The sequence below is a fragment of the Leptodactylus fuscus genome, chromosome 7, assembly GCF_031893055.1.
Source record: "Leptodactylus fuscus isolate aLepFus1 chromosome 7, aLepFus1.hap2, whole genome shotgun sequence".
Lineage (NCBI taxonomy): Eukaryota > Metazoa > Chordata > Amphibia > Anura > Leptodactylidae > Leptodactylus > Leptodactylus fuscus.
In genome coordinates, this window is record NC_134271.1 from 91,159,190 (window position 1) to 91,173,796 (window position 14,607).

Below are 14,607 nucleotides of genomic sequence, written 5' to 3' on the forward strand. Positions count from 1 at the left end.
CATCGGACGAAAACAACTGGAGCTGCAGGACTGGACGGCGCTGGGAGGCACCGGAGCACCAGGGACAGGTGAGTATATATTTTTTTTGTTCTAATTAAAAAATAAAATATTAGCCTGAACAACCCCTTTAAGTTCTGAAATGTCAGAAGGGCGGTGTCAGGCAGGGAGTGTGATTCAGAGCTCCAATAAGAGGCAGTCAGTGTCAGAGCTCAGAATCACACCCCTTTTCTGCTCCTGCCTGCACCGCCCTCCTGACAGTACTGAGTCTAAATAGCATCAGGCACCAAAACTAACAGTATTGATTGCTCGAGAATGGTGGGGGATAGAGAAAACATTCTAACTGCAGCAGAATCAGTGGAGCAGCAGCTATTCATTGATGTAAAGAGTTGGATTATAAGGTGGATTATAAGAATGGTGAAATGGGCTGTAGCCTAAGGCCCAACAGCAAGTAATTGCCCATTTGCCCCCATTATAATACGACTTTGAAATCAACTGTATCTGGAAACTGTTGTGTTACTGTTGTGGGGCATGGGAGTACAGGAGGTGGGTATATGTTGGGTGAATCATTGCAAGATTCGCCCAGTGGTTTCGTTTGGACCAAAGATGTCTGAACCAGAACTGATATCGTTATGCTCTGAAATTTCTTCAGACCCCAGTGTATAATAAGCAGAGGAATAGGGAAGGTGATCAAACATAAAAACAGTGTTACTCACCTCCTCTATGTTCTGGAGCTGGTCCGTGTGGTTCTTCAGGCCTGTTCCAGTGTACTGAATGATGTCAGGGACTGCTGAGGCCTGTGAATGGGCCTCAGTGGTCCTTGCCATCATTTAGGAGGATTGAAGAGCACCAGGACCAGCTCTGGAGCATAGGAAGGTTAGTTAGGGTAAGTTCACACAGGGTTTTTAGGTCAGGATTTTGAGGCCGTATCTGCCTTAAAATCCTGACCAAAAAGACGACTCCCATTGAAATCAATGGGAGCCGGTTGTTCCGGCTCCTGGAAAAAAGAAGCGACATGCTCATTCTTCAGGCCGATTCGCCTCGCGATTCGGCCTGAAGACACTCCCGACTAGGCCCATTCATTGGGCCTATCCCAGAGCGGAGTGCGCAATAGGATGCCGGTGCAGTCACGTCTACCCGTTTGAACCCGGCCTAAGACTGTTTTTTATGTTTGCTCACCTACCATGAGCCTCCGCTAATTACACTACAGTATACTTGCAGTTCCAATTTGGACGTTTTTGGTCCTGAACAAAATTGTAGGTAAAAGAGAATACTGTAATAACCTAACTGAAATAACTATTGCATCATGGGATACTAATTATAGCAGAGATTTTATTTTCTCTTCTTGTGAAACTGGGCGTGCACATCGTTGTCCTACATGGAATTTATCTTGGAGAACATTGAAACATTGTTTAGGTAGGATATATTTGTCAATGAATGAGATTTGATTTTAATGAAAATTGTGTACGCGGTTTCAGCCACGTTAGTTCAATCTTGGGGATTGTTCCATGTGTTTATGTTGGTTTTCCCTTAAAGGGGTTGTTCCATCACAAGGATCCTATCTATACTGCTTGTTAATGTGGATGTAAGACTTTTCTTAAATACATTGCTTCAGCAAAACTGCTTTGTTTTTCCACTATCTTACTTTATTCAATTCATTGTTGACACAGCCCTTGACTTATCTGCTCAAAAGTCAAGTGATGTATCTGCTGCTCTCAGGGGGAGGGAGGAGGGGCTAAGTGCATGGGAGCGAGCTTGTGTTTCTAGCTATTCCTGTGTCTACACCACGTGACCTAGGTCCTGCACTCAGATAGGGGAGAGGAGCTGCTTTCATTTCTGAACTTCTTCTGTTCTCCCAGTTATCAGGCTAGCTAATTGCTCCTGCCTGTACTACATACTCCAATATTGTGCATATAGTGTTTAAGGACCTTTGATGACATTACACGCCCTTCAGCCGCCCCATAGGATCATGCTATGCGGTGGGTGGAGCTACACGCTAATTTGGGGGCGGAGCTAAGCGGCAGGTTGCATGTGAACCCCCGCCCACCAAATGATGCAAGAAACCAGGAAGAAAGAAGATTTTACAGCAGTGAAGACTGGTGAGTATGCAACGTGGGAATACCCCTTTAAGTGTGGCTATATTGATATATACTTTGTTGTGGTAAAGCCACAACTATGCTATGATAATTTTAGTCGAGCTATATATGACTGCATATAATGTTATTTCTTTTTGATTCCATTAATTTGGATGTTCTAGGAAATGTTTTACCATTGTTGTTATAATAGGTTAAATAATTATATGTTGGTGTGTTCAATTTCTCTGGAAACTTTAAAACAGGTTGTGTGGATCATTGTTTTTATACTATGATTAAGGGGAGAACTCCCCCAAAACATGTAAGCGGTTTTTGTGTCTATACCCTGTAAGGGATTTATTTCTCTGTTTTCTTTTAATTTTTAATATGCAGTGGAAGGGACCTGGGATGTCACAGCCGGCGAGGAATTCAACTGCAAGAAGACCGATGAGCAGAAGGACCAGACCAAGCTGGGAGGACATGAAAGGAACAGGTGAGTATGTTTTATATTTAGTTTTTTCACATCCCCTGGCCTAATTTAAAAATAATATCTTAGCCTGGACAACCTCTTTAACCCCTTCCTGCCGATGACATGTTTCGATTTTTGTGACCTATAAATATGACATAGATAGGTCATAAACAGTTAAGGACTAGAAAACCACTTTAGGCTAAGACCTCATGTTGCAGAAACGTTTTTTTTTGTTGCAGATTTTGCTATATTTGACGGTCTGTTTTTAGGATAAGCCATCAATATTACATCTGCGATGATACAACAGCCAGGAACTCTGCAGTTCAGCCTTTTCCAGGACCGAGCAGCTACAGGTAATAGTAGCATTTATAGGAACCATGCTATTCACTTGCTATACAAGGTTTAGCAGTACATTTAGGTAGTGCACATGGTATAGTGGGTGAGCAGCATGGCTCCCGACATGTTATTACCTTTAGTCGTCGTGTCTTGGTACCGCCGCTGATCTGCAGGGTCCTGGCGGTGGGCCCCTAGAAACAATTCCACTGGTGGGCCCTAGACGCCCCAGTCCGACCCTGCACACTGATGTACATAGTAAGAGATCATTGGGAGTTTTACACCCAGTACCCTAACCGATCAGCTGATGGAAGGAACCATGGCTCTCATATCAGCGTCATGACCTCTTCAGTGCTTATATTGCACTTCATCTGTTCCACAGCTGCTGTGCTATGTCAGTACAGTTTCTTGCCATTCACTTCTATGGGGCAAGGCAGTAATTATAATAATAATAATAATAATACTACAATAATACAGTAATGAAACAGATGGTGTGCGATGTAAACAGTGAAGAGGTCACTGCTCTTGTGCAAGTACCATAGCCCCTCCAAACAGCTGGTCTGAGGGGGTCTCATGTGTAATACTCTCATAAATCTTTTATTTTTCTGAGCATATGTCATCAATATAAAAAATCTGGACAACCCCTTTAAGCTCAGGCTTTCTTCTATTTGCATTATCGTCTAGTGAAAGGACCTGCTCCGCTCTGACTCACTGACATCTCCTTGCTAGCATTGTAGAGTCTGTTACTTCGGCCGGCTATCCTCTCTCTATTCCCTCAGCTTCAGTCTTTTTCCATCTAAATTATTTATCTCCAAAATCGTGTTTACCTTCTCCCTGCTTATTGATGGGAGTGCAGCGGGCGGCGTGTACACGGGCTGCTCGCACCATCTGGCACAGCTACACTGACAGTAAAGTCTATTGCTGACTAACCATTTACTGTGATGACGTCTTCAGTAAATTGCTAATTATTCTGCAACCAGAAAGGGACAGCAACATAACAGAGTCATATAGACTTTAGAGTCTGTTCACATGGATGTTGATGATTTCCGTCATTCTGCTCTGTCATAGGAACAGAACAGTAGTTATAATGAAAGTGCCTGGTCCCTGACAATAGAAATAACAATGGTGTTCAATGGTGTATAGGGTCCTTCAGGTTTCTGTCACAAGGCCCTTTGTCAAGTACTTTTTATGCAATCTGCAATAAGGACTCCAAGACAGATGCGAATGATCCTAAAATGACTGATTACACAGTGAAATCATTCTGTTGAGATTTCAGTTACAGGTGGGCTCTCATAATATTGATGGGCACTCCGCACATATATGAGAATAGTAAGCAGTGCTCAGGTGCAATATATCATGCTAGGCACAAGGTGATATTATCACTCTATTTTGGATCCTTTGTAGATCTTACAATGAGTGACATCTTTGACTCCTATTCATATGGTCTAGGATTACAGATTAGCAAAATTTACAGATAGGAAAGTTGCCATTCTGAATTCTAGTAAAGTGTTGTGGCAAGTGCAAGGTGTAATGGTAGCCATTGTGTTTGCTACTGGTCATGCTAAATATTTGTCCTGCAGTGACTGCAGGAGAAATGTAACTTTTGTGGTCATCCGCCAGCAGCACACACATGGGATCATTATTCCTCTGGATACAATCAGAAGAGACAGGTTAATAAACAGTAATTAAGATTACTGGATTAATCAATGACCTCTGGGAATATGGCTCTGCCAGTTACCACAAGGTTTTCAAGATGGTGTCTCCAGCGTAGATTCTAGGATCTCTACCATTCAAGAGTTAGAGGTGAATCCTGGAGGACGGTTCCTTAGATGTCATTAAGTTTTGTTTTTTTTCCTCCTATCACTATATCTTTGGAGTGTGGGAGAAAACCCACACAAACACAGGGAGAACATACAAACTCCTTGCAGATGTTGTCCTTGGCAGGATTCAAACCCAAGACTCCAGCGCTGCAAGGCTGCAGTGCTAACCACTGAGTCACCATGCTGCTGAATGTCATTAAGTTTTTATGACAGGTTTCACATATCCTGTCATGGACCACTTCTCCATCTTACCTTCAATCTATTCAGCTTTCAACGGGAGAAACCTCTGGAGTACCCGCTTAGGGGAGATGGACATGGGGCCAAGTTCGGAAGCCATCTGTATTCAGAACAAAATGGGATGGTGTTTCATTCAGATGGGAACAAAGAAGCCAGGCTTCAAGAGCCACCAGTAAAGGGTTTTATTAGGGTGGAAGGATTCACCCTTAAAATCACCATAACTTCCACCAGACTCCAGATTTCACAAATCCACCACAGGAATTTTCTGGAACAAGTCCCTAATTATATAAAGGGCAGCAAGTGAAGATTATAGCAAGATGGCTTCATGGCTTGTATACTCTTACCTGGCACATATCTTCATAAGCCTGTATTGTCAGTTTCACTCCGAGTGTCTGCAATAGGTGCTGCGGTTCTGACAGCCAGAAATTGTATGCAGTGGGTGTCATTATCATCCCCTACCTTAAGGATTGATGGTTTGATTTAGGCTCTATCCACACAATTGCATCTTCCATCTTACCTGCAGCTGACTCTTTACACCTCTAAGGTCCATGTGTCTTGATCTAGGAAAAGTCACAACTATTCCAAGTTCATAGAATAAAATTCCTGGATGCAGAATCCATTTTCAGTTCTCACAGATTTTTATCAAGTTATCTGCAGAACACATGGATAAAATATTTCATATAGTGCCTTTTTGGCCAAACTCTCTCTAGCTGCTCACCTATGAGGATGCCAGTCCTCTTATCAGCCAATTGATGCCATCTTTGGACTAAAGCTCCCATTCACTTCCTTCAAGTCAGTATCGTGTCTAGATGAAGCAGACATACTAAATAGACTGATTTCTCCCTCATAACATGTAGAGTTAATAGCGCCAACAAAGTCAGACCCAACAAGGAATGATGTGTTGTTCTAATTTGAGGAACTGAGAGCTATCAAGCTGATCCTTGCTCACTTTTATCCCCTCCAGCACAATCACATTGTCCTTATTCATATGACCAATTTTTATCTAATTTTACTACATAAATGAGCAGAAAGGAACCAAAATCTTCTTTCCAGAGATTTGTCATTATCCTGCTCTAAGGTCAATCTCATCAACTATTCTGATATACACAATTGGCCACACGTATCAGGAAATTTGATTGTCTCAACCGCAATGCCCTCCAACCTGCAGATTAAAGCCTGAATCTTCTGGCCTTACCACATATTGTCAAGTTGATGGAGCCTCCTGATTCTCATGTAATGGCAACCCAAATCCATTAGTGGGGGTCATTGTGTATCAAAGGATGGAATATTCATCAGCTGGATAAACACATTTTTTTTGTAATTCTCTATTCTGTGTCAGACACAATTGTCAGGAAGATGGAGAACAAACAGGTAGATGCCACAGCCATAATGATATTGTCTCCTATGGTCATCCTCACATCAAGAAGCAGATGTTGTGTACTTCCAGTTCAGCAGGACATTCCCTTCCAGCAAGGGTTAGTCATATTCATGTCAACCATCTTCAACTAACTTCAGGTCAGTGATTATAGTGTGAATAGCCTAGCTTGGAGGATTTATCCTATAGCAGAGCATGCTAATAAAGGTTTCTCAGCTCCCACCCAAATTATCACTGCTTTACAATCCCATAACTGTGTGTTGCCGATGGACAACCAGGAATGAGAAAATTTGCTTACTGAAATTTTCTTTCCTGTACCTTTGAGGCAGCACAGCTTAGCCACCCTAAGATATATTTTTCATTGCTACTTACAATACAAGTGATTAATTATTAATATTAATTACTGCTTATTAACCTGTCTCTTCTCATTATATCCAGGTGAATAATAATTCCATGTGTGCGCTGACTCTGGACTACAGGAAAAGAAAATTTCAGTAAGCAAATTTTCTCATTGCATGCCATCTGTGTAATCACCAGATGCAATGGGTAGACCATATCAGGAGCTACTATAATAAAGGCTCCCTATGATGGCACATTGCGGGTGGAGTTCCTTCTTGGTGGGCTCATCTCTGTCATTAATGAGAACTAACAGGGAATATAGACTGTGATGAGACAACACCTTCAAGAAAAGAAGTCATATAGATCTATTATGCAGTTTTTAATGTGGCCAGGCTATCTACATTCTATCATATATTTATCTGTACATTGTGAGTATACTGGAAAAACAGGAATGTTACTTATTGTGAAGGTGGCCATGAACATTAGATATCAGAGGATTCTGCCAATTTCTTTAAGATGCAGGTGACTAGGCAATTCTTTAGCATCTACCATTGGATATAATAAGAATCCTGTTCAGTAATATGATTCTCTTTCGTAATATAAATAGTGACATTAGTGTCCAGCAGCCACTTATCTTTATTAGAAATCACAATTTTGATCAAAACAGAATCCCATTAAAACCTATAGGATGATTTTATCAATTCTGTTTCAGAACTACAAGTAACATGTTTTGCATTATGTTATTATTGCTCATTTGTATTAACCTGCATTAGGCAAAGAATAGATGGAAGCGAATTGGATGTTACATGCAGAAGGGCCTTGTAGCGATCAGATCATGGTTTCCAGTCTTAGGGTGCATTCACACTGAGTAAACGCTAGCTTATTCTGAACGTAAAACACGTTCAGAATAAGCGGCGTCTAAAGCAGCTCCATTCATTTCTATGGGAGCGGGGATACGAGCGCTCCCCATAGAAATGAATGGGCTGCTTCTTTCACTCCGTGCAGTCCCATTGAAGTGAATGGGGAGTGCCGGCGTGTACGCTCCGGCATGAGCAGAGCTTGCCGTATACGCCGGCACTCCCCATTCACTTCAATGGGACTGCACGGAGTGAAAGAAGCAGCCCATTCATTTCTATGGGGAGCGCTCGTATCCCCGCTCCCATAGAAATGAATGGAGCTGCTTTAGACGCCGCTTATTCTGAACGTGTTTTACGTTCAGAATAAGCTAGCGTTTACTCAGTGTGAATTCACCCTTAACCTGCAATGGACAAATGAAAGGTAGCTGCTATGCCCTACTTCAATACATAGGGGCAAGATTTATTAAAATGCAAAAAAAGCAAATCTGTTTTAGTTGCCCATAGCGATCAATTACAATGGAGCTTCCATTATGTAGAATGCAAAATGAAAGCTGTTGCTGTGGGCAACTAAGACAGTTTTGCTTTTAGACCATTATAATAAATCTGACCTGCTGGGTCTAGAGGAGTAGTTATCCCACATCATACAATGAGGTCAAGGTAAACTGGACTGGATGAGATATAAGCTGGAAGGTAACAAGATTTGTGAAGTGATTATGGTCTGGTTTTATGCTTGGGGCCTAGTAGAGGTGGTGTTTTTAGACACCAATCATAGCTCAGCTTTCAATTGCTTATTTGCATTGGACAAATTAAAGATAGGATCTGACTGGTTGATGAGGACAGCTGTTATGTACAGTTTTACACTTAAAATTATCCCAAAGACATAAAGCAGTTTGCACCCAATCAAGTCATCGCTTTCATTTATCAAATGACCATTGAAAAATAGAACATGATTGGTTGTCATAGGAAACTGGGCCCCTTTAAATTGTGCTCTCTGTTCTAACAATCTAATATTCTGTCATTGTTTTGAGATTGTTCACCCCGTTGGATGAATGCTTGGTATCAACCAATAACATGAACACCCATATTTATATATAGTCAAGTTGAATTCTTCCTGACAACCCTGGTAACCCCACCTTATTTTCTCAGTCATGTAGCTTATATTGCTGTTGATAAACTTTATTACTCTTGCTTTTCTGAAAATGTGTTTATTTGTTTTGATGCATGATATACTAGATCTATGATATGCTAGATCTGATAGAGTTACAAAGGGAACTGACTGTTGATTCATGTCTGGCAGGGGCGTCTGTAACCTGAGCTGCTGATGCGATGAAAGTGTCAAGGTATACTGCTTACATGTTCACATCTCTGCATGCAAAGAGTAGCAAGACATTTGCAGACAAAAGCAGCTGTGGTCAAAAGTCAAAGCTTGACTTTGGTTTTGTTATTGCAACACTGCCATGGATATCATCTTTGTGCCGTGTAGGCCTGACAGATTTCACTGATACTGGTTTCATTAAACTTGCATTCAACTGAAAATCTTCATTCATTTGGTTCACGGTTTTGTGTTTTTGGCTACAATGATCTGCTCTTTTCTCCCTTGCACCAATCTTTGACTTTTGACCACAGTTATTTCTGTCTGCAAATATTTTGACAGTCTAAGGTGTGATCATGGTACCAGTAGTCTTTGTAGTAAGCTACATGACTGAGAAAAAATAGGAGGCTTTACCGGTGATGGCAGGTGTGCTTGAAGGAGTTCACCTTGACTATGAAAAAATAGGGATGTTCGCATCATTTTACCCAACTCCGATATGAATAGATAAAGAAATATAAATGGGAGCTGTTATAGCAAATGCCTGTTATGTTTCATAGATGAAGATCTTGAGCTGGGAAAGTCCTCTCTATCGTGTACCTGTGCCCAAACACTTCAGGTTGAAAGGGATTGTCTAGATGAGATGCCACATTCAATAGCAATGACAGTATGCTATTGTTTTTCCATTACCCAGTCATAAATTGCAAACAAATATGGTATTTCAGATAATTTTCAGTAAAGTGAATGAGGCTGACGTTCTCCCCTAATATGTGGTAATAAAAATCTGCCACAAATGTTACTACCAGCCAAACAAAAATACTGAAAATAAGTAAATGAGAAATCAGCAGCCTTCTCCAATGCCGCCTGCTTCTGATTTGGCTTGTAGTAAGGTAACTAGCATTTTGTTTTAGAAATTGTTACAGACATCACTAGCAGAGGCCTGAAAGGTTTACTACAATGGTGAAGCATAAAGAAAAATATTTTTGTACCGTGTTAGCCAATGGATATGAAATATAAAAACTTGAGTCTTCAGTAGTTGATACCTTTTTTTAATGGCTAACTAATACTGATGACAGATTACAAGCTTTCGAGGCTCTAGGCCTCTTTCTCAGGTGTATGGTGAAGCAGTGAAGCAATCTGCATCCTGAAGATGCATATGGAGTTGGCACTGCCCATGTGTCCATCTTCTTCATGCAGCTCTGTTTTCCATATGTCGGCGCTATTTGCAGAATCTTAATTGCATTATAAACCATTTTGGTCGCTATCTGGAGCCTTGCTACACAACATTCCTAACCTGGAACCACTAGGCATTGGGTACTATATAAATGTGGGACAGAATGTTTTAGCTTCCAAAGATAGCACCAAATTTTTTTGATTTCTCTGTGTCAAATTTGTGACAGACAGAAGTTATTGTCTTCAGAACACATTGTGAATAAAGGATTCTGTCAAGGTTGCCTTTTCATACTTGAGGTTTTTCACGTTAGGTAATCAGGAAACAAACAGCAGCAGAAGCGAGTGTTGCTACACAACAAGCTGAGTGTGTTCCAGGGCTGAGCGCAGCGCTTCCATTACAAATACTGCTGCATGGCGATAATTGGCTGCTGTCCTGCAGCGTGACCTTCAGCTGTTACTTGTTGGAAAAGCTAGAGGAAGGTGCTTTACATGGACTGAAAGTAAAAATTAGGAAACAAAAACATGACCTTTTACCATCTTTTCACCACTCTTCTAAAAAAAATCATAAAGGGGAAGTAACAGAATAGACAATACAGCTTTTCAACATAAGCTTTGTAACTTTTCCTCTTTATTTCTTATGATTCCAAATTTTTTAACATTATTTGTTCATTGCACATTTAAAGAGGACCTTTCACCGATTTGGGCACAGGCAGTTTTATATACTGCTGGAAAGCTGACAGTGCGCTGAATTCAGTGCACTGTCGGCTTTCCTGATCTGTGCCCCGGGTAAAGCGCTATCGGTCCCGGTACCGTAGCTCTTTACAGTCAGAAGGGCGTTTCTGACTGTCAGTCAGGGACGCCCTTCTCCACAGCAGCGCCTATCGTGCTGTACAGTGTGAGTGGGGAGGAACGCCTCCTCCCTCTGCTCATAGTGCTTGCCCATAGACGAGTATTATCAGGAGGGGAGGGGGGAGTTCCTCTCTGCTCACACAGCACAGCGCGATAGGCGCTGCTGTGGAGAAGGGCGTCCCTGACTGACTGTCAGAAACGCCCTTCTGACTGTAAAGAGCTATGGTACCGGGACCGATAGCTCTTTACCCGGGGCACAGATTGGGAAAGCCGACAGTGCGCTGAATTCAGCGCACTGTCGGCTTTTTAGCAGTATATAGAACTGCCTGTGCCCAAATTGGTGAAAGGTCCTCTTTAATACAGCATGTAACCATTTCTATGGAAATGGACTACAATACAGTGTGACAATGTAGCTGTTGGTAGATCCTATTTTCATGGGACCTGTCAACAGTCTGACATTGTTATGAAGCCTCAACCATTAGGAAAATTTTGACTTGTCTCATCGATTATTTTACTGTTGACTGGCAGCTGTTGATACCCTCGGTATTATTTTTACACTGCTGTTGTTTGTTACAGTGCATCAGTTTAGGTTTTAGCTTGCTGTTCAGGACAGAAGAGAGAATTGCGATATTGCTGTGTTTAGCTCACAGAGGATTTCCTTCACTGCTACACTATAGCAAACCTTCAAAACAGGATATAGATTTGTACTGCCATGTTTAAAGGGGCTCTATCAGCAAAATTATGCTGTATGAGCCCCACATATGCGTGAATAGCCTTTAAAAAGGCTATTCAGGCATATGTGGGCTCATACAGCATAATTTTGCTGATAGAGCCCCTTTAAGTGCAGAAAGCTGCTACAAAGAACATCTCACTTGCTTTGGAGGACTCAATATGACTGTATAACAACTGTGTAATGCTTCATTTTGCCTGTAGTAGCGCTGCAGGGAAATGAAACCCTTTCTGTTGGGTTCCCCCAGAGTTCTTATCTGATCATTACAGAGGAGAGATACCACAAAGAAATGGGCATCCATGTTAAATATACTTAATATTGTTTATTTCTTAATTTTTACTCTGTTTTCCCGATGGTGAAAGATGGTGCCTGGGACCCAAATTTTTAAGCAAATAATTATTTTATCGTAATGTAATTTGTGTATTTTAAATGAGACATGGTAATTTTGTGTATTTTTTATTTTTTCTTTGCACCAGTGCACTACAGTTATTTCGAAGGTTCTAGGGATGCAGAGAGAAGTCATTTTCCTCGCTTATATTTCTTCTCCTTCCTTCTGGTCTAAGGATATTTTCTGCATATTGTTGAACAGAGTGCTGTGCTGACTGTGCAGCCATCAGGGCTTCATGTCTCTTGTATCCGTCTGGTAAAGGTCATTGTGCAGGAGTGACAGCATCTGGTCCTGAGACTACACAGGATCACACATGTTAATACCGGGAAGTGTTACATTATTATTCATACAGACTCGAGTCCATATGTCAGCACCCGGCTCACTGAATAGGAAGCTGTAGTAAACCTATCTATAAATTGCGAATGTCATTTTTCTCAAAGCATACTATAAAGACAAACAAAACAAGTAGGTTTGGAAAAATAACAAAGGTGTTTCTGAGAATACACATACACATACAGATGTGTCTGGATAAATATTGGAGGGGTTGGTTGCACTTGGCGTATTGCTGGTCCATAGGCCTCTTTCAGTAAAATGTTTTAAATTTGTCCCCATTTTCAGTGAATTGCCCTTGATGCTGCATGTGACCTTGCATGTTTTGGCCAAACTATCAACTGATACCTCATTTTTATAATTTTTGTAGGATGTCTGAATTAATATTATGAATGTGACCAAAAGGATGCTGGCCAGCAGCGTCGAGCTGGCCATAGGGTAACAGGTGTATCCTATTGTGGGCCTCTAAGCCAGAATAGGCCTCCAAGAAACAGTAAGTAGATTCATCTAGACCAGTGTATTATACCATATCTCCCAACCGCCTCGGATTCCGGGTCGTTTCCCACAGTCCCGGTTGGCGGGAGGTATGTCCTGGATTCAACTCATCTGCACCTGGAGAGGACGCAGATGAGTTGAAGACAGTGGTGAAGCAGGAGCTGTCTGTGGACAGCACTTGCTTCACCACTGTTCCCCTCCCTATGCTCCGTCCCCAGGAGCTGTAGGTGCAATGTGATGACGTTCCTCACATCGTGCCTGCAGCTCTCTGAAAATTCCAGGAGAGGAGAAAGCATGGCAGGGGAGCGAGGAGAGTTGAGCATCAGAGATTTTATTATGTTACACGTTGAGACATTAGACTGAGGAGAGATAAAGGGGACATTAAACTGGTGTCAAATGCAGGGGGTAATTAAAATGGGGAAGATGAAGGGCACAATTGATCAGGGGCAGATGAAGGGGCAATTAAACTGCGGGCAGATATAGTGGGCAATTAAATTGGGGGCAGATGAAGGGGACATTAAAACTGTGGGCAGATGGAGGAGGGGACATTAAATTAGTGGCAGATGGAGGGAACATTAAGCTGGTGGCAGATGAAGGGGGACATTAAAGTGGGGACAGATGGAGGGGACGTTAAACTGGGGACAGATGGAAGGGTTGACATTAAACTGGGTGGGCAGATGGAGAGTGACATTAAACTGGAGGAGGAAATTAAACCATGGGGGTAGCTGGAGGGGGACATGTCTGCCTCTAGTTGTCCCCAGTTTGATGTCCCCCTAGATTTGCCCCCAGTATAAACTAGGGCACAAGGAGAGGGCTTCATACTGTGGGGCATTTGGAGAGGAACATTATAAAGTGAGGCATATAATGTTAGGGTGACTGTAGGAGAGTTATCCTGTGTGGGGTCACAAAGAAAAATCGGTAAAAATGGGCGAGTCACCATAAAAGTGGGTGGAGCTAAATTTACTGTGGCATGCATAGCGCACCACACATTTTGGCTCTCTTTCTGTCCTTTGAAAGCTGGGAGGTATGATTACAGTTGTCTTGCAATCCCAGTGAAGGCAGTGTACTAAATAGAGAAAGGCAGTGTACAGCATCTCAAACATTTTATGCGTCCATGTAATAAACCAATGTAGATTATTTAACAAATTACCTGGTGTATTATTAATATATACACTCATCAGGGGGCTCAGGTGACATCTCAAAGCATAAACAGGCTGACCAGTATCCTCCCACCCCGGGGTCCTCAATATTGTTGCAGGGGCCACAATTGCCAATCATTTTGTATCTTGCTTCAGCCCGAGATCTGCTGCTCTGTGGTCATGTATCCTTGGTTAGAGGGCCCTAGTTCATGGCAAGTCAGCAAGCTACCAATGGGGTCCAGGACAGAAACAGCCTGAGACAAGGACTATGCAGCAAACTACAACTGGTACAAAAATGTGTCATCACAGTTTGGAAAACCCCTTTAAGTACTGCAGGGAAATCCCATTCATCTGAATTAGACTGAACAATGGGTGAACTGTATCTAAAACCAATAAACAACAGCTTTGCTCATTGTCTTGAAGTTGGATCAGGACTTAAGATGTTTAATAAATGCCATATTTATTACATAAATATAGAACATATTACTATTGCGTCAGCTATTTGACAATACATCTGACTGGGCATTTCTAGAATGAATGTTTGCAGTTTACATGAGGTTAAACAATGGAGGATCTTAAGTGGGTTATTGTCTATGAATTATTCATTATAATGGAGTCCATTACTGTCCCTAGAGAGGCTGCCGTATTCATACAGAACAAAATGCATGTCGTTGGATTCCTGGATTACCCAAGGA